Here is a 26,273-nt window from a genome sequence, read left to right as displayed (position 1 = left end):
GAATCCATTTGGCTTTGTGAAGGGTAGAAATGTCATTGAAAATGTGATTTTAGCTTAAGAAATTGTTTTTGTTATTATATTGAGCGGTAAACTACTTAATGTGGTTATTGAGATGGATATGGACAAACCTTATTATGATGTTGACTGGAATTTCTTGATTTACGTTTTAGAAAGGTTGGCTTTGATTCTAATGTGACTGATTAGATTTGGAGGTCTCTTGCTAATAATTGGTACTCGGTTCTAATTAATGGGCAAGCACGTGAATTTTTTCATTCTACTAGGGGAGTTAAGCAAGGGGACCCTCTATCTCCTACTCTTTCTCCTTCGATCAGGGAGGTTTTATCTCTATCTCTTAATAAGTTGTTTGAAAGGTCTAATTTTAAGTATTATGGACTACCTAAGTAAAGTTGATAATTGAATCATCTAGCATATGCAGATGATAAATTATATTTGCAGCAACTGATATAAGATCCATAGAACTGATTATGAAAACTCAAATATTATATGAACATCAATCTGGTCAACTTATTGATAAGAATAAGATTATTATTATGTGTTCATCGAAGCTTCACAGACTTCCATTAAGGTTGTCAAACAAGTCACAAGTTTCTCTAAAGAAAAGTTTCCTTTGATGTATTTGGATTGTTTTATTGGGAATGGTAAGAAGAGGGTGGTAAAATTTTCAAAATTTATCAAATAAATTCATAATAAGCTTCAATTATGGAAAGAAAGATAAGTTTTTTTTTTGGGGGGGGGGGGGGAATGAATTTGATAAATCATGTATTGCAATGTGTGCCTATTGACCTTTTATCTACTATTAGCCCTCTGAAATGTGTTATTATTGATATTCATAGGATTTTTGCTAAATTCTTATGGAACTTTAAAGAGGATTGGACAACCACTCACTAGATTGCTTGATGATCTGTGTTTCAAAGAGTGAGGGAGGTTAGGGGTTTAGATCATTATTTGATGATTCCAAATATCTTTTAGCAATATTCTGGTGGAAGTTTACAACTTCCAATTCTTTATGGGCTAATTTCATGTGGAACAAATATTGTAAGACAAATAAAACTCAAGTAGTTCAATGGAATGGTTGTTCAAATGTATGGGAGGCTACGCTTCAAACTAGAGATTTTTTTATCGAGACATTTGGTGGGAACAAAAAGAATTTCATGCTAGTTTTTCGTTTGATAAGTGGACACAATTGGGAGCCCTGAAGTATGTCTTATCTATATCATATGATTATGGACATGTTAAATTTATTTTCAATTGTACAATACTTGATAATAGAATAATGAGGTGTTAGCTGCTATCTTCAAGGAGGAGGTTTGTAGGCACATTAAGAAAAAGTTCTGGGAGATAATCCTTAGTGGATACCTAGTTGTATTAGGAAATTTAAAATTGGTTTAGCTGATACTGCTTGGAAGCTGTGCCTGGGAGGAAAGAACCTATAGAGTGTAATGAACCAAAAGATCAATTTTGTAATTTTTTTTGTAAAATTAGTATTTTTTTCAACCTCGATAGTTGCCTCGATTTGTTTCTAATCAGTTGATAAAGTTGTTTTGGAAATTTTAAAAAAAATTGTTTAACTATGGGTAGTTAATTGATGGATATTTATAAGATATTTAATTTAGGTCAGAATAATTTCCAAATATGAAATATATTACATACCCTATACTATTTGACTTTTATTAATTAATGGGAAAAGGGTCTGATATACTCCTCAACTTTGTCATTTAGAGCTGATATACCCCTTGTTATGAAAGTGGCTCATATATACCCCTACTTGTAAACAAATGGCTCACATATACTTTTTTCCTCTAACGGAATTGAAAAAAACAATAATTTTAATCTAATTTTTTATTATTCTTTTCTAAAAAATATAATTCCATATGAGTAAATTTAATCCTCGTCAAACATATTTTTTTTGACTTTTTTTTGTTTCAATGACTAATTTATAATTATTATTTTGATAATCAAATTTATTTATGTTTCACTAATATTCTTGTAAAACTTATTGTAGATGACCAAATTTTTTCTTCGAATACGAAATTAAATTACAATACACACAAAAAAATAGTTTAATTTTTTTCTTTAAACTAAGGAATGAAAGAAAAAAATAAAATAAGAATAAGAAACTCAAATAATTATAATAAAAAAAGTCAAAAAATAATTTATGTATGAAAAAAATTAAAATATACCTTAAACTTTGATAGAAGAATCATATATACCACTAAATGATTTTTTAAAAAAAAATTAGAAGTAACAAATATAAATTTAAAACTAATTTTTTAACTTCCATTAAATGAAGGGTATGTGTGAGCCATTTTGTATGGGCACGGGTATATGTGAGCCGTTTGTATATATCAGCTCCAAATGACAAAGTTGAGGGGTATATCAGACTCTTTTCCTTTAATTAATTTACAATTTAAAGAGAAGGAAGAAACTAACTTGTGCATATGAGGCACGAAACGGAAAACAGAAGGTAATCGTCCAAACTTTGTATTGTGGTGTATATGTGATCGGTATAGTTAGAATAATTGGAAAAAATTGTTTATTGTATATGCTGTCTTTTCAATGGAAAAAAAGGGGTTCACCAATCATTATGGAATGATTAGTCAATGATGACGAAAGTAGTAAATGGAAATATATGGCATTATAAACGTAATTAAGGTTTGAACAGTAAGAATTCTCGTGATTTTGTTCGTAATTACTTCGTTGTGTTTTTATTTAGTTATTATTATAATATTATGATTCAAGTTTTGTTATATTTGTGATGTAATTAAATATTCAATGTGATGTATAATATGAGTACCATCAGATTTAGGATATTGGAGGAATTAAGACTTAACCCTAGATTTTAAACTTGAAAAATATGATTGTAGAAATGTGAATTGGAATCAAATTTACGAACTTGATTATAAATTTTAGTGATTTTTCATGACCAAGGCTATACACATAGTAATTTGAGTATTGTTAGTTTCAAAATATTATTTTCAATCTATACTTGAATAGATTGCATTGATTTGGAAGTTCAATGAAAAGAAAAGGATCAAGTCCAAGGATGATTGTTTGGTTATTTGAGAAAAGTGAATTTCCAAACCCTTCTTAAGTATGTGGAATTCGTGTATTTCCTTGTTATATGTGTTTGGGGATAATGAAACTTGGTGATAGGTTGACTAGTCAATATTGATTAATTATAGTAACGAAAAAGGGGGTAATAAGAGACAATATGATTAATTTTCTGTGTATGATGTGTTAGAGAAAGGTATGAACGGCTTATTGAATAATAGTTGATGTTTTATCCTGATTGTGTTGTTGTGAATTGTGTAATGTTATGAAAATGATTTATCTCGTCATTATTTGTGCGAACATGTCATTTGAATTAGTTCTAAGACATGGTGGTGATAAATGTTATGTAAAAAGAGGATGTACTATTTTGAGTGACACTACAACATATTGGGTCTTAGTCACACTAATTCTAGACTACACTTTAAAGTGTTTCATAAAGTATTTTTGGGAACGCTTTCAAAATGTAGCAAAATTTTTTAACTTTTAGCAACAATACTATTGGCAACACTTAAAAAGTGTAGTCTTTATTGCTATAAGATACACGTTATAAGTGTTGCTATAAAATGATATAATTGACAAAAAAAATTTACATATATGACCACACTTTTTTTAATGTCATATTTTAGTATTATAAAAACAACACAATATAAGTGTGACCTTAAATTTTCACCAAAATTTTATATTCCCTCCAACAATTATAATTCTCGCTCCTATTTTTATTGCCAAAACAAATAAACATTAATTAATAATAAAACAAAAAGAGTTTCTCTTTCCTTCTCCCTGTCCCTTTCCTTTTATGAAGAACTCACGCTTTCCCTTTCCTTTCTCTGATATTGTGCTAAAGATCGAGCTCATTCCTTCAAATCACACTTTCAGTTTACTTCTCCGAGCTGAACAACTCACAATTTCCTTATCGAAGATGAAGATCGAACTGAAGATCAAGCTGAAGATCGAGCTTCAGAACTCACCGAGCTGACCGAGCTTTCTCTTCTCATAGCTGAAGATTTCGTCAAGGTAAGAGCTGAAGATTTCATCAAGCTTCTTCATATTGAATGAATTTTATTTTATTTTTGTTTAGAAGGAATTGATTGGGGTTGTTAGCAAGATGAACTGAAGTTAAGTCTCTCCATCACACTTTTCACTCATATTTCTCATTGCAGGACTTGATTTCAGACAGATTTAGGGTTTGCCGCGTAAGAATTCTATCTTTGAAAGTCTAGATTCTAGCTTTAGGGTTTTGATGTTCTTTTGTTTTTATACAATTTTAGGGAGTGTAGCTCATAATTTATCTTTATTAGTTAATTTGTGGGTTCCTTGAGCCTTAATACCTTGTCTTGTGATGTTGAACAAATGAAAAAAAGAAAACTGAATGAACAGAGATATTAGTTGTTCCTTAGATAAAAGTAAAAAATTGTGAAGATTGAGTATAATGAAATGATGGGCATTAAACAGAACAAGTGTTGTTGTAATATGTTATCAACATATTTTGAATTTGATATGGAACCGTTAGTGTAATGTTTTCGTTGAACATTACTCCTCCAGTTCTATTTATATGACATAGTTTCAATTAATTTTTTTAAACTTGCGTGTTAAATTTTTTTTGTCATTTATGTAGCTATAAAACTTTTGAAACATGTAGATTCTCCTGACTAGCTAATCTGAAAAATGGAAGAGTTGAGTTGAAGATTCTCATCTCCAGATTATGATTTTCTCGAAGAAATGAAGAGTTGATGCTAAAGACCTGGGGATCGAAGAAATAAAAATCGAAGAGCTGCAGGACGGAAGCTGAAGAATTGATTTCATCAAGTAAGTACTAATTTACACTAACTTTAGAGACTGAAATAGAGGTGTCGGGTAGTATTATTAGAAGTGTGTGCTAAGGTGACCTTGTTTCATTGACACTGTCTGCACTTGTTGTTAACCCTGCTGCTGTTTGGATTGTTGTTGTTGAGTTTTATTGTTAGCTGGACCTCTATGGTCTGGGTTAAGGTCTGAGTGCACCCCCTCTTGGAAAACATGAGGCAAATTCCCTCCTCCTGTTTCCCCTTTCTGCAGAAGTGAGGCTGTATTAACAACCCCCATCCATCCCTCCTTCAACTTCAACAATGTTAGTAGCATTTTTTGACAAATTATTTGAGTAAGGTTTCATATCTATGATAGCTGATATTTTGCTATTGACATCCCCTCCTTATTGCAACTTTTTGTTTTTCTTTATCATTTTCATGCTCATACCTTTTATGTGTTACCTTTATTGCTGGATGCCCTGTGGTGGTAGGTTCTTCTCTTGTTATAGCTTGAATTTCCTGTATTTCAAGTTAGTGAAAGCATTGTGAAGTAATATGGGAAGTAATATGTTGCTTGTGCGGTGTTTTGGGGAGCTTCCTTGGCTGTCGGACTTTTTGGTGAGGTAGGTTACCATGTTGTTTTATGGGGTCTCACTTCTTGATGTCTTTGATTCCTTTTTCTTTGTGTTTGCCATTCTTCTTCCTTCTGTTGTTAAGGTTTATTTTGTTTGTTCATCTCCCTAATGTTTTGTTGTTGTTTTTCTGTAGCATCTTTTGCATTGTCATTGTTATTTTATTTCTCTTTCTTGTTTTGATTCTCCTTGCTTTTATCCTTCTTTTCCTTTTCATTCTCTTTTCTATTTCTGTAATCCTCCTCCCTCATTCGAAAATTCCATTCCTCTATGTAGTGTCCTTGGTGCCTGCAATACTCACAGTATGGGGGATGTTTTCATATGGTCATTCTTTCCATTCAAGCTTGCCTTCAATCGTCATTCTTTGTTGTGTTCAGACTGTGTTTTAATCAAGTTTATTTTACAGGTTAATAAACATTTGTTTAGCATTATAGTTTGCAATGTTGACCCCCCCCCCCCCCCCCACACACACACACACACACACACACTTAATTGAGTATTTGTTGCTGCTATTTATTATGTTCTAACTTTTTGGAGATTTATGTTACCCATGGCCATGGACTATGGGTAAATGAGTAAGCATTTAGTGCTGATTTTTTCTTCTTCTTGAAACTACTGTTCAGTTGGGAAGATCAGAAACTGCAGCAGCCATTCACTGGCGAGCACGGAAGACCCTTAAGAAGAGTATTTCACTTCTACCCTCATTGGGTATCTGATCAATCTCATGTGAGAATACTTTTTTGACTTGGGAATGAATACTTTGAGCTGGGTAAAGTGATTTCTTATGCGGTGCACCATCTCATATATCATTAAGGTGCCAATCTTGATCTACATCACACTCTGAGGTATTTTTTTGTTTCGATGACATGCTTATGTGATCTAAGTCACTGTTAAAAGAGCTTTCCCTATATTCTTAGGCAGGACCTTGGCAAAAACTGTTATATAAAGGTTTTAGGAGAGCGAGCTATTGTCATATGCGATTTAATTTTCTTGACCTCTCAAACTAGTTGGAACAACAAAATTTTGTAGATGAGTACCTTAAGCTTTGTGTGTTAAACAAACAATGTACCATTTCTATCGAGAAAGCCTTCATATGGTCTCTTTTAATTTCAAAATTTTCTTTTTTATCAAATATAGTAATATTTTCATGTTGAGTTCCAGTTTAGTCATCCACCTATTTATTCCAGAAAGATAATTTCTCAGGATTGCAATTGATTTTGTGCATAAGTTGATTCTTGTCTTGTCATTTGTACCTTATTTATGACATGTTAAGAATTTGATTTATGGCCATGGGTAACATAAATCTCCACAATGTTAGAACATAAATGCTGACTTTTTTGTGTGGGTAAGGGACGTTTGTAAAAGTTGATGGAAATCTTGGGAAAGTCCTTATGGTAATTACTTTACTCATCATTGGTTTTAGGATGGTGCTGATGGTCTTGGGTCCAATTGTTCAGCATTTCTTTTTGGTTATGATTGGATTGTTGTCCACACTCACTCACACTCTCCCCTGTATTTATTCACAACTTTCCACAGCCTTTTGTCCCATGGCATTAACATGCTCATGGTAAACAATTTGATCATTAAAAAAAACTGGTTGAGCATAGAGTTAGAGGGAGTAGACTTACCATTTTGATGATTCTTCTGTTTTGAGATTGTGTTCTGTATTTTAGGGACAGTAGCATGGGATTCCTGAAAAATGTCATGTGAATCGTTAGTGGTATCAACAAGTATACCTGTATTAGGAGAGTTATCCGTGCTTGGGCTTAAAAATGAAAAATATGTAAATCGTCAAATCTGCAGATCTACGGATCTATGTTGCATTTTAAAAATGTGTTGTGGTATCCTGTTGTTCTATATTTAGTGGAAAAATTGTAATCTAAAATATATATGTAAATCTGCAAATGTGCAATATGCAAATCTGCATATCTGTACTTTCTAGCTTGGGTTTTTACTTTTGGTCTTCTAAATAATGTGTTTGAACTTCTTTAAAATGATGTTTACAACTTGAACATGTTTCTCGATAAGATGAAACTGGCGTAGAAGAACAAAAAGAGATCTTTTCAAAATTTGAGTGGCAAAGGTATGTGATTTGTTGACTGCTATCAAGAAAAAGAGATCTCGATATGTTTTTGAATATTGTTGAATGCTGGTTAAACACTCTAAATGTTTAGCAATTTTCTCTTTTTAGTTGTTGTTAGTGGCTTGTTTGGTATGGTTAGAGTCTAGTTTTTGCTATGTGAGATTTTGTTTCCATTTTAATTATGTTCTGGGTGTTAGCTGCTAAGATTCGAAATGGTATTTCTCTACTACTCTAGTCGACTGATCCTTCAGTGTATGCCATAGTCAATCTGGAATCTGGAATCTGCAATCTGCAGAATTATTATTTTCTGTAACATCCAAATGCAATCTGGAATTTGAAATCTGCAGATTTACTATTTTATAAACTTCCAGTTGTAATCTGCAGATATATTACCTCAGTATGCAATCTGCAGATGCCTGTGCTCTTCTCCACTGAGATTTTCTTGAATTAGTGTCACCACATGCTATCTGTTTAATTTGTTGAATTGCTTCAATGGCTTTCTCTTTCTCTTCTTTCCTCCATTTCATCCTCCGAAGCCCATATCTCTCCCATTTTCATCTGAAATGTGTTTCTTCAACTATTTTACCTTCTAAAGCACAAGAACTCTTGCAAGATTTCACACCAAAGTAATTTCTCGACACCCTTCGTTAAGAAAATGATGAAACTTCAGCTTTTCATCACTTTAAATGGGCTTCTAAGCAGCCCCATTTCATACCCACTTTGTCTATATTCGAAAAGATTCTAAGGAAGCTTGGAAATATGGGATGTTTTGATTTAATGAAGGGGGTATTGGATGATATGAAGAGATTGAAGATTGAATTAGTTGAAGGTACTTTCTTTATCTTTATTGAAAGTTATGCGAAATTTGAGTTGTATAATGAAGCTATTAAGGTTCTTGATATGATGTAGAATGAGTTTTGTGTAATGGCTGGTACTTTTAATTATAATTAGTTGTTGAATGTTCTTGTTGATGGGAATAAGTTTAAATTTGTTGAAAATGCCTTGGATGAAGGTGTAAAGGCAGTAAAAGGAACACCTGCTGGCTGTAAAGGCATCAAAAGTAGAATGTGCAAGTATAATTATAATAATAGTAATATAAAATATAACTGTAGATATTATTCAGGCACATGTACAAATACAGAAATAAAATAGGAAATAAATAGGAAAAAATTATTTTCTGTATATAAATGTTTATTACCTACCATTTGAGCCATATATTGTATATAACAAATTTATTGTAAGAACAGATAATACACAAGTAAAATGGTGGTTAACCAGAAAAATACAAGATTCGGTAACAACAAAAGAAATTAGAAGACTAGTATTAAATATATTAAACTTTACATTTACAATTGAAGGAATAAAGACTAACAAGAATGGTGTTGCAGACTACTTATCAAGACAAAACTACTCAGACTGAGAACAAAAATGAAGATACAATCGAAGAGCTACTTAAAGCCATTACTACACTTTGTACCAAAGTGGATAGAATGGACAATGAGATACAAAAGTTAAAGACTAATGAAGATAACCTGAAGTCTAAAGCTAATATAAGTCAGCAGCATGACTATAAAAATGCGGAGCTACGTCGATCGGAAGATGATAAAATTTCAGAGATAAAAAGAGACGATGGAAAACTCCCTAAACCCAAAACGTTTGTTTAAATACAGTTGCAGGTACAAGCAGGAAAGTTCGTGAGAAATCACGAACTACAAACTTAAACCAGTTATTTATAAAACCATTTACCCAAAACACACAAAAACATATACCCACAGAACCACAAACTTGTACATACGCAGTTAGTATACAGAGTAATAAAAAAAGATACAATTATATCACACAATCATACGTTGAAAATATATATAAGATCCAAACCTATTTAAATCTCAACCCCAGATCTAACAAAACCAAAGATCTAAACCAAAACTATATAACCCAAAAATTACAAGGATACAATAGACTTATAGCACAACCAAAAACTAGTGCTAATCTAGTCAAGACATGTTATAGTTATGGACTACTAAGTACAATATTTACATACGACGGAGAAGAAATTAGTAGAATACCAGAGTTATACAAAGCATCTATTACATATAAAAGAGTTACAAAAGGAAATTTGTTTTATATTAAGTTTTATACAGCACGAGCAGAGATATTGTATGAAGAAATTAGGTCACCGATTCAAGTTATTAAGATAGGATTAACAAAATATATGATCATACCAAAAGATATTGGACATCTGAACAAAATACCAAAAATGTAAATACCAGATTTCTATGCCAATAAAAGAATAATGGGTATATCAACTATCATATAAAAATTAGCAAACAATTATTTAAATGGAAACGCTATATGGAGTTATTACGCTAGAGATCAAGTTATGATATATTCGAACTCGAGGGAATTAAGAAGAGAAGATATGGATGAAGTGCAGCGATGTATTTTGTCACTATTAAAACCAGAAGAACAACCTACGACAAGAGCATTGAAAAAGGAATTTATTTTAGAAGAATTATTAATCAGATATTGAAAATTTATTGGACACAAATATCCATATCACAGATGATCCAAATGCAATGGAGGAGATAACGTTATACTAGATGTTGATTTGAAATAAGGATAAGGAGAAAAAGATGCAATATAAGATAAGGTGAAGAAAAGAAAAAGAGTTATGGCAGACAAATAAAAAATGACAAAAGAAAAAAGAGACATAAAGATAGACAATGTGGCAAACAAAGAGATAGAAATCTTTGGAAAAATGTAAAAATAAAGAGATAAGATTCCTTTGTACAGTAAATAACTTTTGCTTTTTTGAAAAGTCAATGTGTATAGCCGGCATTTGTAAAGTTTTGTTTAAAAAGTCGTAAAGTATATATAGTAGATGCACTTATGTGTAGGCTTAGGATTTAGTATATATAGATTGTCAAATTGTAAATGAAAGGCAGGCAATGCCAAACTAATGTTCAACTTAATAAATCCTCTCTCAAAATACAAACCTCTCTTAAATATACAAACTAAGAAAAACATATGGAAAAATCGGAAATACAATCAGATATCTCAGATAGCATGACAAATCAAGAGGCAAATATATATTGTTTATTAGATATGCAGAATTAATTTCATATATTCCTGAATATCATATTTATGATTGATTAAATTTCATATATTCCACTGTGAGATGGCATAGTCTAGAAGTTTTCTCCCTATTTCCCGTTTACTAACAAACTAGAATTCATGATTCAAATATTTCTAGTGTATAATAACTAACATAAATTTAATCAATCATAAATATGATATTCAGGAATATATGAAATTAGTTCTGCATATCTAATAAACAATATATCTTTGCCTCTTGATTTGTCATGCTATCTGATTGTATTTCCGATTTTTCCATATGTTTTTCTTAGTTTGTATCTTTTACAGAGTTTTGTATTTTGAGAGAGGGTTTATTAACTTGAACTTTAGTTTGGTATTCCCTGTCTTTTATTTACAATTTGACAATCTATATATACTAAATCCTAAGCCTGCACATAAATGCGTCTACTGTATACTTTACGACTTTTTAAATAAAACTTTACAAATGGCCGGCTATACACATTGAACTTTCAAAAAAGCAAAAGTTATTTACTGTACAAAGGAATCTTATCTCTTAATTTTTATATTTTTTCAAAGATTTCTATCTCTTTGTCTGCCACCTTCTCTATCTTTATATCTCTTTTTTCTTTTGTCATTTTTTCTTTGTCTGCCATAACTCTTTTTCTTTTCTTCAACCTTATCTTATCTTGCATCTTTTTCTCCTTATTCTTATTCCAAATCAACATCTAGTATAACGTTATCTTTTCCATTGCATTTGGAGCATCTATGATCTGGATATTTGTGTCAAATAAGTTTGCAATATCTGATTAATAATTCTTCTGAAATAAATTCCTTTTTCAATGCTCTTGTCGTAGGTTGTTCTTATGATTTTAATAGTGAAAAAATCCAGCATCTACTGGATGGAGGGGCACCTCAGCTTGTGGATCTGGATAGAACCGATATGTTGGAGGATTCCGAGCCTGGTGGAAATACCTCAGCGGTATATCGCTGGACTTCATCCATATCTGCTCTTCTTAACTCCCTCGAGTTCGAATATATCATAACTTGATCTCTAGTGTAAAAACTTCATATAGCATTTCCATTTAAATAATTGTTTGCTAATTCCTGTATGATAGTTGATATACCAATTATTATTTTATTGGCATAAAAAGTTGGTATTTCTATTTTTGTTATTTCGTTCTGATGTCCAATATCTTCTGGTATGATCATATCTTTTGTTAATCCTATCTTAATAACTTGAATCGGTGACTTAATTTCTTCTCATACAATATCTCTGCTGGTGTTGTATAAAACTTAACTTAAAACAAGTTTCCTTTTGTAACTCTTTTATATGTAATAAATGCTTTGTATAACTCTGGTATTCTACTAATTTATTCTCCGTCGTATGTATATACTATACTTAGTAATCCATAACTATAACATGTCTTAACTAGATTAGCACTAGTTTTTGGTTGTGCTATAAGTCTATTGTATCCTTGTAATTTTTGGGTTATATAGTCTTGATTTGGATTTTTGGTTTGGTTAGATTTGGGGTTGAGAGTTAAATAGGTTTGGATCTTATATATATTTTCAATGTATGATTGTGTGATATAATTGTATCTTGTTTATCACTCTGTATACTAATTGCGTATGTAGAAGTTTGCGGTTCTGTGGGTATATGTTTTTGTGTTTTTTGGGTAAATGATTTTATAAATAACTGGCTTAAGTTTGTATTTCGTGATTTCTCACTAACTTTCCTGCTTGTACCTGCAGCTGTATTTAAACAAACGTTATGAGTTTGAGGGAGTTCCCCATCGTTTCCTTTTATCTCTGGAATTTTATCATCTTCCGATCGACGCAGCTCCGCATTTTTATAGTCATGCTGCTGACTTATATTAGCTTTAGACTTCAGGTTATCTTCATTAGTCTTTATCTTTTGTATCTCATTATCCATTCTGTCTACTTTGGTACAAAGTGTAGTAATTGCTTTGAGTAGCTCTTCGATTGTATCTTTATTTTTGTTCTCAGTCTGAGTAGCTTTGTCTTGATAAATAGTCTGCAACACCATTCTTGTTAGTCTTTATTACTTCAATTGTAAATGTAAAGTTTAATATATTTAATATCAATCTTTTAATTTTTTTTTTGTTATTGAATCTTGTATTTTTTCTGGTTAACCACCATTTTACTTGTGTATTATCTGTTTTTACAATAAATTTGTTATATACAATATATGGCTCAAATGGTAATAAACATTTATATACAGACAATAATTCTTTCCTATTTATTTCCGTATTTGTATATGTGCCTGAATAATATCTACAATGATATTCTATATTACTATTATTATATTTATATTTCAATACTCCTCCATAACTCTTTTCACTTGCATAAGTTTCTACTATATAAATAATTTATTTATCTTCATCCGGAAAATATAATTTCGGTAATGTTTTACATAATAATTTTATCTTTTGTATTTGTGTTTGATCTCTATTATCAAAATGGTATTCACGTCTTTCTTTAGTTTTTATTGTAATAGTTTTATGTTTTCTACTAATTTTGGTATATATTCCCTTAATTGGGTAAGTAATCCTAAAAAGGATTGTAATTTCTTTTTTGTATCTAATTGTTAATTTGAGGTTATTTTTTTTGTACTATATACGTTTGCATCTTTATTCCATTTTTATATATTTGTATTCCTAGGAATTCTATTTGTTTTTTTCATTATTTCTGCTTTCTTTTTGCTTAAACTTATTCCTGAGTGTTGTATTATATGTATAAATTTTTCCAGTAATCTTATGTGTTCATCTTGTGTTTTAGAATATAATAATATATCATCAATATATACTACACAATTTTCTAGTTGTTTAAAATAGTTATCCATAAAATGTTGAAACCTACATGGTGCATTTTTACATCCAAATGGTAAACATTCCATTCGTAAAATCCTTGTGGTACTGTGAATGCGGTAAGTTTTTTAGATTCTTCTTCTAATTTTAAATGATAAAATCCTGATTTACAATCAAATTTACTAAAGTAATTATATCCATGTATTTGTCTTATCTTTAATATTTTTTTTTTGTATTGGATAATTGTATGTTTTAGTTTTTGCATTTAAATTTCTATAATCAATTACCATTCTACTTTTTCCTCTTTTTTTTTCACTATATTTATTAACAATAAATGACAGACTTGTATGTTTACTATTACTTTCTTGTATATATCCATTTTTTAATAATTCACTTATATGTATTTTAAATTCATTTAAATCATTAAAATTATATTTTAATGGTTTCTGTGTTATTATACTATTTTCATCAATCAGTTCAATTTTAACTTGTGTTTTATGTTTTTCCCATCCTTGTAAAGGATCTTTGTCATATAATAATTCTAATTTTCTTGGATTATTTTTACTTTATCTAAGGAAAATATAATTAATTCTATTCTAGGGTCTTCTTTTTTTATATTTTCTAATTTTTGTGTAATTTTTTCACTGCCTTTAATTCATTCTGTTGTTTTTCTTCTTTTATTACCTACTCTTCTTGCTCCTACCTTTGTTTACATGGTGTTGTGAACCACCAGTGTGTTTTGTTATTATATGTGGATATAATTTTTCTAAAAATGGCATTCCTAATAACATAACATTTGTTGTTAGTTCAAAATTATATATTTTGTTTACAGTTAATATTTTATCCCATATTTGTATTTTTATATTTTTTGACTTGTATGTGATCATACATTCCTCATTATTAAATCCTGTTACTACTATTGGTGTTTTTAACTTTTCCCATTTTTCTTCTGGTAAACAATTGTATTTACATATATTAGCCTCTGCTCCTGTATCTATCATTGATGTATAATATCTGTTATAATATCCTTCTATTATTATCTTCGCGAGTATACATATTTTCATATATTTATATTAAAGTTCTTTTTATTATGACTTTTTTATTTTGATAATTTATCTTTAATTGTTTATCCTCTATATTATATGGTTTTACTTGTTCTAGCCATTTTATTCCTAATGTTATATTCTCATTTTCTTGATGTATTTTAAATTTTACTATCATTGGTATACCTCCAATTATTATTTCTTGTTCTGTTCTTCTTCAATACTTATTAATACTTTTGGTAATGCTGGGCATGAGTGTTCCGTAATTATTTTATCTTCCATTACTAACTCTCTTGTAATATAGCTTTCTTCTTGTCGTGTATTTATTAGTATTAAATATTTTCTTTGTTCTATTATTCCTGTTATATAATAATGGTGTGATTTTATTTTTTCTTCTATTAATCTTTGTGAACTTATATTTATTTTTTTGGAATTATTTGAAGTACTCATTCTTGATTATGTTTGTGATATATCATTATTACATATTCTTTTTGATGTGCTTAGTCTTTCTTGTACTATCTCTAAATCTCTTTCTATATCAATTTCGTTATAACTATAGTCATTATTATCTATAACCGTAACTATTTTTTCAAAGGGGTTTTCTACTTTTATTTTATTTATTTTATTTTTTGTTGTTATTTTATGTTTTGTTGTTAAAACATATAAATTTTTACATCTGGATGTAAATATTTTACTTCCGGGTGCTAGCTCTATTCCTGACATTTTCCAATATAATACTAATGATTTATCTATATTTTTGTCATTAATTGCTACTGAGTAATTAGCACGTATTATAAATTTAAATTTTTTTGTATATTAAATTACTTTTTACTGCATTTATTATACTTTTTTCTATAGGTTGTATAATTCTGTCATCTGCTAAACATATTCCTATAGGTGTATCTATTCCTTCTCTAAAACATGCTTTTATTAATATTTCAGTTCCTCCTAAATGTACATATTTAATTGGATTTTTAGCATTTATATCTTGTATTTCATTATTAATTATTCTTTTATTTATTATTGGTATTTTAACTTTTCATTTTGTATACTTATAGTCTATGATATGTTCTCTTTGGCTTACTACATAATATATTTTTTTTGTCTTTTAAATCAATTTTTTATTTTTGGTACTTCTAATATTTTTTCTACACTTAGATCTAATTCTTTTCCTTTTATTTGTTCAAATATACTATTATCAAATAGTATTTTTTGTTCTAAAGTTTCTTCATCTTGAAATTCTTCTTTATTTATTATTTGTATATGTGCTTCAGTCAATTATACTATAAAGTTCATTATCTGATTCTTATTCTATGTCATTATCCATTTCATTTTATGATATTTCATGTATACTATCTTCACTTTCTAAATCGCAATCGACATATTCTATTTGTGTATATTTTTCGTTTTTCATAATTATTTCTGATATCTTTTTTTTCTTTGGATTTTTAGGTAATTTACAGTCTTTAGCTAGATGTCCTAATTTTCCGCTATCATAGCAAGTACATTCCGTCAATTTTCTTTTTGGTCTAAATGGTCTTTTAGTTTTGTATTTTTTTACATAATATCTCTTTCTTGGTTTTTTATATTTATATGTTGATCTATATTTTTTTTATAGTTTTTATTTTTATTATACTTCTTTTTATAATATCTATCTGTGCAACCAAATTAAGGTGCTATTGTATTTTTGCAACATGCTAAATTTTTTACTAATACTTTTTCCATTTTTATGTCTTCTTTATGTTTTTCACATAATTCTGTAAACCATTTTTGTAACAATTTCATTCTAGCTCCTAAAGTATCTTTTAATTCTGCTTCATTCCAACTTTTTATTATTTTTGAACTAAAAGGTTCTGGTAATTTTTGTAAAATATAATTTTCTTATTTCTTTACTTTCTTCCATGTTATATGTTCCTTTATAATAATATTCTCTAAATGTGCATGTATATTTATTTATATAACACATATTATTATAAATATAGAGAATTAGAAGAACAAAATAAATAAAAAATTATAAATAGAAATGAATTAAGTAGTATGACAACAGAATTAGAAGAACAAAATAAAGAAAAAATTATAAATAGAATTTATATTCTCTATTTATAATTTTTTGTTTATTTTGTTCTTCTAATTCTGTTGTCATACTACTTAATTCATTTCTTATAGCTATTTCATATTAATTTAATATTTCCATAGATGTTGTAGCTATTTCTCCATTAAATTTTTATTATTTTTTAAAGTCTTTATACTTTCTTGTGTTAAATTTTGTAACCATAATTTTGCTATTCCTATAAGTGTTCTTTCTATATATCCTGGTGTTTCCGTCATTCCTATCTTATTATCTATTAATTGTTTTGATATATATCCCATCCATAATTGAATTGTTTTATTTATATCTGCTACACAGTCTAAATCTAAAAAATTATGTTGTTCAGTTGTTGGTTTAGGCGTCCACTTATTTAATCTTTTATCCCATAAAATCTTTTCTCTATCATATTTTTCATAACTTATATTATAATATGTTGGATTTAAGTATTTGAATTTTTTACTCGTGATTTACTAGGTTTTTCATTCATGTCTATATCTCCCGTATTTATTTCTACATTTTTCGTATTGTCAATATTATCTAAAAGTTCTGTATATGTTTCACTTATCTCTGAGTATTGTTCTGCTAAATTATTGTTGATATCATCAAATCAATTCTTACCTCTGGTAGATTAGTTATATTATTTTATTAATTTCTTTATCGTCTAATTGCAATCTTTCTTTAAATTTGTTTATCTCATTTGCCATGTTTTTTTTCTGTTCTTTATCTTTTTGTTTTATTTCATACATTTCTTTCAACATTGCTAATTCTTTTCTAGCTCTAAAATTTCTTTGTTTTTTACATTTCCTATTTGTTGTACTTCTTTCCTCGCTTGATGTTTTATTTTTTCAATTTCCATTTTTCTATCTATTTCTTCATTTTCTTTTGCTATCCTTTCCATAGCAGTTAAACTATCTTCTAATTTTACCGTTTTTTTTTCTAACATTAAACTTAAATTGTCACCTATTTTCTTATATCTTCTTCCTAGATTAGAAAATATTATTCTTATTTTTAATCCTTCATAGTTTTCAAATATTTTCTCATCTATTGCATATTCTTCCTTATTTATAAATTATGTTGTAGTTTATATTCTAAATTATTTATTTGTATTTCTAGATATAAAATAGTATTTCTTTGTGCTATTATAGATTTTTAACAAATTCCTGCAAATATATTGTTATTTAGTCTATTTTGTCTGTGCCTTAATTCTTTTCTTTTTGCCATAATTATTTTATCAAGTTCTTGTTTATATTCGTTATTCATCATATTTTTAAGTATTTAATACATTTATATTCTAATTTAGAAATAATATCTATCATTTCTTCTAATCCTTTATTGTTGGTTTTTGTAACATTAAGTTCTTTGTATTCTTGATATAATTTGTTCAATTTTCTTTTTATTTTTCTTATCTTTCTGTTGATACCATACTTCTTTTCATCTTTCATAGATCTGATACCATTTTGTGGAGGTTGGGGGGGGGGGGTGTTTGACCTAATTTTTAGTAATAAAATAGAAATATTGAGGTTATGAATCCATCATTTTATACAAAAATTTTGACCTATTGTTGCATGAATGATTATAAAAACTACTACAACCTGGACTTCTTGCCTCTTAAATAAATGTTGCGGTATGGAACTTCTTGCCTATTCTATAACCATCGCAATTTGATTTGTGTAGGGAAATGGAAGTGAACAAATTCGAAGTGGATGATGATGAGTTTTTGAACATTTGTAAAAGTTTGAATACATTAAATTGATTTTGTGAAATATATTCATTTGTGGAATATATTGAACTATTGTAAGAGTACTTTTTGAACTATTGTATACACATTTAGAATATTAATGCTTTATAAGTATGTGTATGTACACAACACATATTATGTTTTGAAGTTTATGAAAATTCTATCAATTTGAATTACTTATTAGCTAACTTCATGCTTTTGATTATTTATCACAAAACAATATTGGTATATTTTAATTAGAAATTGTGGCATATAAATTGTGTGTCCTTTTTGTCTATTAGGCTATGCTTGAAAATGTTGATGCTTAAGCCACACTTTTAAGCGTAATTGAAAAGCATGGCCTTTTTGCCTTTAAGGCTATGCTTCAAAATGTCGTTGCTAAGGCCACAATTTTAAGCGAAACTGAAAAAGCGCGGTTTGTCTTTAAGGCTAAGCTTAAAAGTGTAGCTGCTAAGGCAACACTTTTAAGCGTTGCTGCAGAAGCATGGCCTTTTTGCCTTTTGGCAACTCTTTTATGCGCAACTGCTTAGGCAACACTTAATCTCTAATGTTACGGGGTTTTCAGCCACCCCTGAAAAAGTGTGGCTTAAAGTCAAAAAGTGTGGCCTTTTATCAAAGGCCACACGTTTGTAGGGAGATAGCTTTGAGATGTTCCTTAGGATTTTTCTCAGTGTTGCTTGGTAAAGAACCTTGAATTTTTTCCGATACAAGTGTTTCTATTTCACTTACCTGAATTTTCAAGTTTCTAATAGCTAAAAGATGGCTTTCAACCTTCTCATTAGTGACCGTGATGTGTTCTTTTATCAACTAATCAGTAGCCTTCAGGTCTTTATTGAGAAAATCTTCAATGTTTGATTCTTGATTTATCTGAGGTTGTTGTTGGTACTGCTGAAAGTTCTGTTGTCCTCTGTTTTTGATTTCGAAAACCAGATGGCCCCTTCTACTTTTGATTAAAAATCGTTGAGGATTCTCAGCGCTATTAGGATTACTCTAATGAAATCTTGGGTGTTTTTGTTCCATAAAACTACTAATTGGATAATTATTGTTATGCCCAATAGCGTTTACATGTTAATCATTTTGAACATAAACTTGATACTCATGATTCAGATGATTACCTACACAAGCATCACAATTTTCAAGTTGCCATAATGATTGATAACTTACCTGAAATGCCTCAAATTTTTGTGTTAGAGTTGTGATTTGTTGGTTAAATGAATTTAAAGCTTCAACTTGATTGATTCCTACTGCTTTTTTCATAATCACTCGGTCAGATGGCCATTGAACTGTATTTCTGAAATTTCATTTAGTAGTTTTATTGCTTCTGCAGTTCTTTAGCTCATTATAAATCCTCCTGATGATGCATCAATTACATTTCTAGCTGATGGTTTTAGGCCATGATAAAAAAATTATAACATATCGGGATATGAGATTCCATGGTATGGACATTTTCTTAGCATTGAACCTAGTTTTTCCCAAGCCTGATAAACAGATTCAATATATGTTTGCATAAAATTATTAATTTCTTTGTTCATTTTAATTGATTTTGCAAGTGAAAAGTACTTGTTAAAATTTTTCTAGGTCATTTGATCCCATGTGCTAATAGAACCTCTTTGTAAGCTACGTAACCATGTCTTGGCTTCTTCTTTTAGTGAAAAAGGAAAAATTCGCAATAAAATTGCATCAGTTGTGACACCATTGTACTTACAAGTTTAAACTAGCTCAAGAAAATCAATCAGGTGACTGTGAGGATCTTCAACTACAGAACCTGTAAATTGACATGAATTTTTTATGGTCTTAATTAAGCCTGTGCGGATCTCAAAGTTATTTGCTGCTATTGGTGTCCTCCGCACACTTGATTCTCCTTCAAAGTGATCAGGTCTTATATAATCTCCAAGAATCCTATCAAGTTGAGGTGCTACCTCATCAAATTGTTCTTCTACTTGATGTGGTGGAAGTGGATTGTTATTATTATTAAGCTCGTTGTTCACTATTTCTTATTGTGAAGAGATTCAAGATTGAGAGGCCTGCTCTTTTTGTAAGAACCGCAATGATTTTTCAATTTCGGAATTGTATAAAACCAATTTTCCTAAAGAAGAACGGGTGATATACTTCCTGAAATTTTAGAAAAATGATTTTAAAGTTTTTTTTTTAAAAAAACCTCAATTTAGTTGTAAAAAACAATTAATCTGTTGTCGATTTTTGCCAATCCCTGGCAGTGGCGCCAAAAATTTGGCGAGTCACTGATTGTATATATCTTTAACGCGCAGTGTGTCAAATAATAGAATAAAAATATGTCGAACCCATAAAGATTGGTTTGTCTTTTCTACAGATGTTTCTTGTTTAAAATACTATTTAAGAAAATCAAAAATAGTTGAAGGGTTAATCAATTAATTAATAATACAAAAATAGAGAAAATATGTTAGTTATCACAATATATTAAAAGATGTTGGGGATCTTGACTTCAACAATATTTCTATGTAAAGTAAATTATTTATTCCTAAATTTATATTTCTCATAAAGTATAATTATCTCTCATGATTATATTTATATATTTTTACAAAAATTAAACAATTAAATGCACTCCACTCGTTTATACTATTTAATTGCCAAAATAGTAATATTTTAGAACATGAAATGTGTACTTGAACTAAAACATATTTTTCTAAGTAAGTCTCTTTAGATTAACTTACTTGTTATAACTAATTATTACACTATTTGCCTCTTTCGATTACAAATAAGTGTAAATTAATTATAACATAAAATAGATAGATGTCCCTACCATATAAGCAAAATACCAATACCCCAATTAACAATATTACTTCTTCGTCCTCTCTTGATTACAAAATTAGTAATATGTTAATACGTAATAATCAATGGATATATGTTAATAAATCAAATAACATTTAACTATAAAATAAATAAAAATGAAATCTATAACTTAAGGTCACACACATAAATTTAGATATAATAACTACTATTATATAGAAGAATCAAGATCCGTCAACTTCCCAACACAAAAGAAAATTACTCCATAATAGAAATAATATTACCAATGAAAATATTCTTCTCCATTAAATAAAAAATAGAAGAAATATTCAAGGAAAATAATTCCACTATTTAATTAAAAGCAGGAATTAGAATAATTTTCAACATTAAATACTTAAAAATGTAGTACAAAAAGAACTCAAAGAAATATATCGATTGTTTTGTTTTGGGCCCTCTCTACACTGCTATATCAACTCGTTTCTCGTGCAATTTATAGAAATTCTTTGAAGAAGAAAATCACCATTTTCTTCCATTTTTTCCACTTTATAGTTGATAATTTTAACAAAATCAAAATGGTAGGTCAAATGTATACCAACATTTGACAAAAAATTTTCATTTAACTTGTCTTATGCTTTTTTTCATTTTGGTTGCTATCATGCTTCCATATTTTTCAACTTTATTTTCCGTATTTGCTCAATCTTTCTTTCCTCTCTTTCATAATTCTTTAATATCTCTATTTATGTTGGATAATTCCTTCTAACGACACTTTTGTTTATATTGGCACATATCTACTTAGTTGATATTTTATTATTATAAAGCAACATTTTTTGTAAAGAAAAATTTAAAATATTAATATTAAAATTAAATAACAACTTAATATATATATATATATATGTGTGTGTGTGTGTGTGTGTGTGTGTGTGTGTGTGTATGTATGTATATATATATGTATATATATATGATAGTTTTCGATTATAATATGTATAGCGCTCCATGATGGATACTATATTTCAAGGGACATATCGCATGCCACGATGGATACTATATTTTGTGGGACGTATCACGTTCCATTATGGATAATATATTTTGAGGAACGTATTGTGTGCCACTTTGGTTACTACTATTGTGGGTTGTATCACAAACCGTGATACATGCATGTACATATATATCCCGTAGCGGTCCTGGTCTGAGAGACAACGGGTGTGTATTACTAAGTCATACATGACCATTACATTCCATTGCATTACACATATTTCTCATTAGTGAACTTGATATTGTAGCGGATCTTGGGAGTTCCTTTCTGTGGAACTTTGATTGATGAATATTGAGGTTGCTGTTAGAGCTATGTAATTGGTATAGTATTGTTGTTGAGTTGTTTACTATGTGAATTATGACTTGTTAGGTTGTGCAGGTTTAATGCAAGATGTACTTGTGGAAGTTTTATTGATGATTATTGAGCTCATTGTTTAGAATATGTGATGCTTAGAATGTTGTTGTTGAGATATGTGCTTGTAAATAGTGAATTGTTAGGTTAGGTTGATTTTTAAGCAAATTATAGTTGTAGAAGCTTGGTTAGGGTTGTAAGGGTACTCGTATTCCATTTCCTTAGCTTGTGTTTAGAGCTTTAGTTTTTGTGTACCGTGTGATTTGGTACTTACCCCTTTCTTCTATAGTTTTTAGTTGGTTACTAGCCCCTTCCTTTGTAATATGTTCTCTTTTTTTCCGAGGCTTCTCGTAGATTTGTGAGGTAGCTGTTTTTCATCTCACCAAACTTTCTTAATCATGTTTATGATCTTTTCTAATTCAGAAACAATGTAATATGTGCCTTGTATTTTTCTTTTAATTCAATTGTATCTCAACCAAATTTTGGGGGTATTTAATTTACGCATTTTATTGTAATGGTATAATTTCAGGCTGACTTTTATTGGTGGGACAAGATCAGTGTCATCACATCAATTTTTGGGGTCGTGACACAGCGATAATTCTCAACAGTTGGGAAAAGACATACCTTTTAAGGTGTCTTTCCTTTTGTTGGAGAATGTGGTTAAGAAGAATTCGTACATGAGAGGTTTTGATTAGAAGGAGCATAATTGATTCAATAGAGTGTTGTTGTTCTATTGATGATATACAAGAATCTTCTATGGATTTATTTATTCTCTATCTTGATTCATATAAATGTTGAGGTTTTCTGCAGAAGTTACATGTTTGCATTTTCCAGTGGTTCAACTTAGGTATATTTTGGAGGATAGGTGGAATATTGATTTCTCTAAAAAATTGAAACCATTTCGTAAAGCAGTTCCTGCATTTATTATATGAAGTATATGGAAAAGAAGAAACTTGAACAATCATTGGGAGAAAATGAGTAAGCTAGCTTTAGTGTGGGAGATTAAAAAAACATATATTTATTTGAAAAATGTTGATATCCTTGGCTTAAAGAGATGGGTAAGACTTGGTCCCTAATTGTGAAGTTCTTAGAGAGGTATTTACCACTGATTAACTACAAGGTTGTTAGATGGATTCATCCTCCCAGTGAAACTTATTAATGCAACACTGATAGGTCAGGGATAGTTTCTTTTACCATCTGTGTAAGAAATGAACTTGGTGACTTCATTTATTATAAGACCAGAGTATTAAAAGATGTTTTAGTTATTGAGTCTGAAATTAAAGTTATCAAAATGGACCTAGATTATTGTTTGCATACTAATCAAGTTCCACTGATCATTGAGATGGACTCTCTATTTGCTCAATAAGTATTAGATGGAAATTTGGAGGGTCCATGGTTTATATCTTGGGATTTTAGATACATAAATAGCAGGATGATTATTAAGGAGGTGGAAATATGTCATACATTCATGTACGGCAACTCCCTAGCAGACTCTTTTTTTTACTAATCGTATTGTTAATTTTGACATATAAATAGGCAGCCATTTCACAATTTTCAAGAGATTCTGCAAAAGGCTAAAACATTTGTGCAATTAGAAAAAGTAAAAATTCCTAATTTTGAGATAATAGAACTTCAAAACAAGGACTACATGCTACAATTGGGAGACAAAGAGTTAAGTAAATGTATCAACAACAAGGAATTGTGTAAAAGAGTCAGTCGATATGAAAAAGCTAGAACACTAAAATATTTAGTAGAATTTGGAACAAAACCTGTTTATTTGTTGTCTTGAGAAATGGTATCAACTCCTTTAGGGGTTCAACTTGCTGGGAGGATAAATTAAATGTGAGAACCCAAGAAAAAAATATGTCAATTGAAGGGGTGGAAGACTTATCTGGATTACGCTCAATTTAGCTGGGATGAAGTTTTGGCAGCTTCTGAGACCGTAAATTTAAGGCTATTTCAAAGGAAAATGAACAGAAATACTCTAAAACATCTCGTATCTCTATTGAAATTTAGATCTATGCCACTCAAACTGAAGAAGTCATCATTGGTCGAATCATAGTGTTAATGAGAAATTTACCGATAAAATGATTACACACCAAATCTGTGTGTCTTATAGATTATAGTTTGTGTGGTAGTGATGATACATGAATGGAGATCTGCAAGCTGGATTTTAATCGGAGAAGATGTGACAGTTTGGGCAAAATACCCAAGAACATGAAATGTAGATTTCCTTTTTAAGCTTTTCATTTTTGTTTTGCTTTTTTTTGTTTTTTTCTCTCGTTCAATGCAGACCACTTTTGGTCTATTCTTTATCCTTTTATGTTATTAAATAAATGAACTTTTATTGGGTTCATTTAAAATAAAAAAACTTATCTAATTCTTTTAATTAATTTTCTAAAGTTCAAACCTAAGTGTAAATCTTAATTCCTCCAATTAGCATAACTTCAATGAAATTTAAATAATTTGAAACGCCTAGTATTTAATTATTTATCTTCATATATCAAAATATTTATTTTTAATATGATAATTAAGTTGCGTTATAAAGTCATGCTCACTATGTTGTAAAACCAATCACTAGTAAAAGAAACCAATTGCAAAACTATAAGCCAAACCCTGCCTTTAAAATTGAACTTTGCAACTTCTTTCTCCCAGCACATCATTAAATTAAATGAATGACCAACCTTTCAACAATTAACTTTGCTCTAACTCAAACTTCCCAATGAAGCACACTATATGAGGCATTTTAAATTTCAATCTCTTCTCAATTTTATTTCTCTTTTCCAATCAATAACAATGCAACATACTAAATATTACTGCGAGAAATCAAAGAGTTTGAAGCATTACATGGATGACAGTCACTTTTAGTTGACGCCGCAGATAGTATTTCTCTCACTTAGTACTTTTAATTATCTAGGGTAACTTATTATGAACTAATATATATTAAATCTTACTAATTTTAATGTTATCTTCCTGAACCATGAACAAATTTAATTATTAAAATTCCCGCCCTAATTTTGATAAAGTAGTTACGAATAGTCCAAAATACCAATTTATAATCTAGCGGAAGTATGTTATGAAATAAAAAGCTCTACTCTAAAAAGTTTCCATTAAATTCATGTCTGCACGTGTTTTCACATTTTCATGCCTCCACAAAGAGCAGTCAGAGTTCGACCCACCAGAAAGAGTATCGAATAGCCATAGGTGCCTAATGCAAAGAATGTTCAACCTCAAGGAGAAGTCCCCGACCCTGAATTATCCGGATGTTAAGCAAAGATGTGACAAACAATGTGGGAAACAAAGAGGTTCTCAACAATAAGGGGCAAAAACTTCTATGAATCTGGAATTTTTGAAGATGAATCTCGCAAACATCACTTGTCAAGCACTATTGAGGATCCGGAAAACTTTGTGTAAGAGGTGAAGAAGGTGTTTGAGGCAATTCATGTTTTGGACACTAAGAGTTAAGGTAGATGCTTATCAACTCAAGGGCATTACTAGAACATAGTTTGATTAGTAGAAGGAGGGTAGAGGTGGATACGCACCACTTGCTAGTTGGGCTTGTTTTGAAGAAGCCTTCTTGGGATGCTTCGTTCCCCGAGAACTGTGAGAGATCCTTAAGATGGATTCTATATGTGTTCATGAGTATAGGGTAAATTTCATCCCACTTCCTCGCTATGATCCGGAGATGATTAAGGATACGAGGAGTAGAATGAGCTTGTTTGTTGCTGGCCTGGGTGGTGCTTCAAGCAAAGAAGGTA

The 26,273-nt window shown here is 29.7% G+C and overlaps 2 long non-coding RNA genes across 4 annotated transcripts in view; one reads left to right on the top strand and one right to left on the bottom strand.

The window, feature by feature from the left end:
* LOC112942073 (uncharacterized) overlaps positions 1-24,878 on the bottom strand; it is a 72,672-nt gene extending 47,794 nt beyond the window's left edge. Inside the window, exons 1-3 of one of the 2 annotated variants that reach the window (XR_003247895.2) lie at positions 24,285-24,878; positions 7,965-8,129; positions 7,117-7,180 (exon numbers count right to left, since the gene is read on the bottom strand). This is a non-coding gene — a long non-coding RNA (uncharacterized lncRNA). Of the gene's footprint in view, positions 1-7,116; positions 7,181-7,964; positions 8,130-24,284 lie in introns of those variants that run through there. The other variant, XR_011211112.1, reaches the window with a different exon arrangement.
* On the top strand, positions 3,302-12,799 carry LOC104648804 (uncharacterized). 2 transcript variants are annotated; one of them, XR_011211111.1, is made up of 4 exons: positions 3,302-4,086; positions 4,772-4,878; positions 6,112-11,646; positions 12,420-12,799. It is a non-coding gene; the product is annotated as an uncharacterized lncRNA (long non-coding RNA). The 2 variants fall into 2 exon arrangements; XR_003247897.2 differs by having other exon boundaries at positions 3,303-4,086; positions 4,712-4,878.
* Positions 24,879-26,273: the final 1,395 nt, after the last annotated feature.

Source organism: Solanum lycopersicum, chromosome 8, assembly GCF_036512215.1.
Source record: "Solanum lycopersicum chromosome 8, SLM_r2.1".
NCBI classification, from domain to species: Eukaryota; Viridiplantae; Streptophyta; class Magnoliopsida; order Solanales; family Solanaceae; genus Solanum; species Solanum lycopersicum.
The sequence above is the reverse complement of the archived record's forward strand: the minus strand, read 5'-3'. Positions and strand labels throughout refer to the sequence as shown.